Source organism: Podarcis bocagei (genome assembly GCF_964188305.1).
Source record: "Podarcis bocagei genome assembly, chromosome: 10".
In the NCBI taxonomy this organism is placed as follows: domain Eukaryota; kingdom Metazoa; phylum Chordata; class Lepidosauria; order Squamata; family Lacertidae; genus Podarcis; species Podarcis bocagei.
In genome coordinates this window covers 57,128,823-57,133,326 of record NC_138135.1, presented here as the reverse complement: position 1 = coordinate 57,133,326, position 4,504 = coordinate 57,128,823, and the positions used below count along the sequence as shown (strand labels likewise).

Here is a 4,504-nt window from a genome sequence, read left to right as displayed (position 1 = left end):
CCTTTGACTGGACTTAACCGTCCAGGGGTCCTTTACCTTTACTTTTACTTTACCTAACCAATAGGTAGTAACTATTAAACTAAGGAACTTACATTTATTTAGCAATAAAAAGCCTTCTTGAAAAAGGCACTAAGAAAAGACAATAGAGATGGTACCTGTCTGGTGTGTATTGGGACGGAATTCCAAAGGGTAGATAGCTTTGGTACAGCAGGTTTTGATTTGTATAGATTAATTTATCTTTCTAGGAAATAGCAGTGCCAGATTAAAGTCTGTGGAGGCCCTTAGGCAGTCAAAATCTCAGCCCCCTTTGTGTGCATGATCGAGTCCAGGCTTCCTCAATCTCAGCCCTCCAGATGTTTTTGGCCTACAACTCCAATGATCCCTAGCTAGCAGGGCCAGTGGTCAGGGATGATGGGAATTGTAGTCTCAAAACATTTGGAGGGACGAGTTTGAGGAAGCCTGATCTAGTCAGATAACATTGAACTAAGAAAGCTTGATTGTAATTTTATTACAAGATCAAATCAATATTATTTTGATCCGTTGTCACGTTGCCCCTTAAAGGCCCATAGGCCAGTGCCTATTCTGCGTATTTGGTAATCAGCACTGAGGCCCTATCTTCTAGCTGGAATGTTTGGCTTTTTTGAAATCCTGCCTCCCAGTTCAATTGCAGGAAACGAACCTGCCCTTCACTGTTCTTCTTGTTGTATGTAAGAAAGAGATCTTTATTCAAGTAAATAGCATCAGCAGACACAAGACTCAGGAGTCGCAGCTCAGGGGTTCGAGAGTAGCACAAGAAATTTGAACCTGGGTGAAAACAACAAAAGTGACCGAAGAAGTTTCCTGGCTTTACCTGCCCTGCCAAGCTTTTTATGATGAGGCATGGAACCCAATTTCCCTTCACTGTTATGACCAGTGGCGTAGCGTGGGGGGTGCAGGGGGGGCCCGGCCGCACCGGGCACAACATCTGGGCGTTAGGGTTAGGGGGCGCAAATCCACGGGTTAGGGGGCGCAAATCCACGGGTTAGGGGGCGCAAATTACTTGCCTTGCCCCGGGTGCTGACAACCCACGCTACGCCACTGGTTATGACGGAAACCGGTGTGATATATTTTAGAAATAGGATGTGAGCAGCCCCACACAAACACACACACAATGGGAAGAGTGCATGTTAGGAAGAGCACCAAGCAGCAGATCTTGGGAAGCAAAAGAGAAAAGATGCCGCTCTCCATCACAGGGTGGGTGAGGCCAGTTCACCTCTACAGTTCTACAACTCATCAGCGCTACAGAGTACACAGAAAGCTCTCAGTATCCTTTTCCGCAAATCTTGCACGAGCTGACACTCCAAGTCATCAAAGACACTAATCAAGCAGAATGAATTATGGAAGGCTTGCATTGTAAAGTCAACAGAGTACTGCTGTACAGAATAAGAAATAACCTTAAAAACTTAAAACAAGATTTAGAATCCCTGGTTGAATTCAGTGTTTTAAAGTGTCCGTGTTTACTTCCTTGTTAAATTGATATGTTTTCTTCTGCTAGGTCTAGCAGAAAGCCTTAAGCTGACTTTTGTGTCACCTTGCCCGATATAGACATACTGCCGGTATCTTGGGTTGTAGACAGATTGGTTGTTTTTTTTTTAAAAAAAAAAAAGGTCACAGATGTTGGTCAGAATCCAGACAACTCTTTCTGTACATGCCACAAAGGCTTGAGAGGGCAATGTCACACACGGAAGCTACTTGCAGTGGGGCACGGTCTGCAGTGGAAATCTCCCCGTCAAGGGCACATTGAGCAATATGGAATGTATGCTTACAAAAACAGGACTCCAAACCCTAGCACATGCACTGGGCTTATCATGTAGCCTTCTGGATTTAGGGCAATCTTCTACAGTCTCTATTAAATATTGGCATATGCTTGCAAACGTGATCCTATGAGGAAGCATGAATGTGAAGTGCTCCAGGATGCAACTACAGCTGCTCTCGCGTTTGTGGCAGGGGAGGGTAACCACAATTGTAAAAACTGCTAGCAGCTGCATCTTCACAAACAGATACATCTGTTTTGTTTTAAAATAGCCACCTTTTGAGAGTCTTCTTTGTTTTTTGTTTTTTTGCATCCATTCCTGTGGCTTGCCTACAGGTTTTGCAGCCCTCTTTCAATTTAAACTGTCCCAAGATTTTGTTGTGTTGCTACCCAGCTGTGTTGCCTGAGGCCTTGAAAAACCCCATCTCCTCAGTTTCCTATCCGATCTTCCTCCCTTCCTCCCTTTATTTACTTATTTGCTCACTGTGAAATGACTAATAGTCACTCAAAGAAAGAGGTACCAATAGCTGCTAAATAAAATTCTGTTTATTAAGAACTATTCTTAGTGGTTGTTTTCCCCCCTGCTACCTGTACCTCTGGAGGGCCTGGTTTCTTCAGTCCTATAAAGGTGCCCTGAACGTTCTGTCACCCATTCAAGGAAATCATATTGTCTTCACCTCGGAAGGATTAGCCAAAAATAGTTTTGATGCCTTAGGTAAAGGACAAGATGGTACCCACCCACCTGCCCCTCTTCTTTTGTTGCACAAGAACCAGAGGTTAGCTTAGAGCAGGGGTGTCAAACTCAAATTCATCGGGGGCCGCATCAGCAGTTTGGTCACTCTCAAAGGGCCGGTTGAATCTGTAGGACTATGTGTTCACTCTTTATTATCATAAATTATTGTCACTGCATTCAATTATTACTGTTTTTTGTAATAATGTAAGTAATAACTAGCTCTGAAAGCAGAAACATAGTCAGAATAATGGCAAGTAGATTTTCAAATGCGCTCAATATAAAAACAAGTGGAGGTTTCCTGAATGCATGTAAAGTGGAGGTTTCCTGTGTAGAACGGCCGGCGCCGCTAGAGGGCAGACGTTCTCTGGCTTGTAAGCTGCCGCACATGCGCTGAAGAGGCGGCTTTCTTGTGTCAAAAAAAAAAAAGCGAGAATAAAAGGTGAAGGCTGGCGGCCGGCGGCGGCTACACGGGCCACATGACGAGGTCTGGCGGGCCGGATTCGGCCCGCGGGCCTTGTGTTTGACACCCGTGGCTTAGAGGATTCATGGCAGGCCATGTGGCACACATAGCTCTGTCATCTAACATTTCACTGTCTCCCTACCCTCTAACATGTGCTGTCTGAATCTGATGCTTCAGTCGCCTAATACTAGGGCCGGCAGGCTAACATTTCCCAGTATGATCAAACTGTGCCACGTCTATGCTCAGGCATGACACTTCTTTTTTGTCTTGGTTTGACACCTCTTCATCCTGTCCAAAAATTGTTTTCAGTCTGTACACTCTACTTTTCACTTCTTCTTCCTCCAGCCACCTCCATCTCCAAGTCACTGCCACCAATCCCGCCTGCTTTGTGTCTTCTTCATCCAGGAATTATAGGTGGCCCGTCATTTAAGGCCCACATCATCACTCCCATGCAGGGTTAATGGGTGAATCTGTCAGTTTGAGTTTCTCTCTGTTTCTCTTCATTCCAGTATTAAGGGCACTTCACCCATTTCTGTAGCAGCCTGTGATTGTTTATTTTGTTTTTAAGTTCATGTGAAGCTTTATATACATTTTTGTGCTCGTTCTCCAAATATATGCAATTTTGTACACAATTTAGCCATTTCTTTGTAGCATCACAATTTCCCCTAATATAAGGCATTTTTCTAAGTTGTTTTCAGAAGCATACACGTCTTTGTGCATAGTTTCCCCTTAGAAGCACAGTTTTCTACACCGTTTTGGGTTGGAGAACATTACAACTGAAAAATTTGAAGGATTTTGGTTTGCCTACTGGTTCGGGAATTGCCAATTAAAATGTGTATCCATTGTGTGTTTTTAGTTGTATCTGTTTTAATTTATGCTTTGAGACACCTTGGAGACTGGACTGGGAGAAAGGAGGAGTATATATATATATATATATATATATATATATATATATATATATATATGCAGGTTTTGGTGTCTTCGGGTGTCTTCCCGTGTAAGAGTTGGGGTGTCTAGGCGACGTTTCGACGAGGTCTCACTCGTCATCTTCAATTCTCTGTTCTAGTAACAAGAAGCCGAAAGCACCAGCTTGAAGATGACGAGTGAGACCTCGTCGAAACGTCGCCTAGACACCCCAACTCTTACACGGGAAGACACCCGAAGACACCAAAACCTGCATTCCTGTACCCGTGAAAATCTACGAAAGCAAATATATATATATATATATATATTGCATTTAAATGTGAACTAAACTTATCACTCCCTGGTTCTTCTCCTGTGGGGAGTGCCTACAACTCAGGAGATATCTGCTGTGTCCAGGTAAGTTCTGGTTGGGGTATTAAAGAAGAAGAAGAAGAGTTTGATATCCCGCTTTATCAATACCCTAAGGAGTCCCAAAGCAGCTAACAATCTCCTTTCCGTTCCTCACCCACAACAAACACTCTGTGAAGTGAGTGAGGCTCTGTGAAGTGAGTGTGACTAGCCCAAGGTCACCCAGCAGCTGCATGTGGAGGAGAGG

At 43.9% G+C, this 4,504-nt stretch overlaps 1 long non-coding RNA gene across 1 annotated transcript; it reads left to right on the top strand.

Annotated features, from left to right (window-relative positions):
* The first annotated feature begins 2,577 nt into the window (after nt 1-2,577).
* Nucleotides 2,578-2,963, top strand: LOC308596092. The gene is made up of 2 exons (XR_014012313.1): nt 2,578-2,663; nt 2,814-2,963. It is a non-coding gene; the product is annotated as an uncharacterized lncRNA (long non-coding RNA).
* The last annotated feature ends 1,541 nt before the right edge of the window (nt 2,964-4,504 follow it).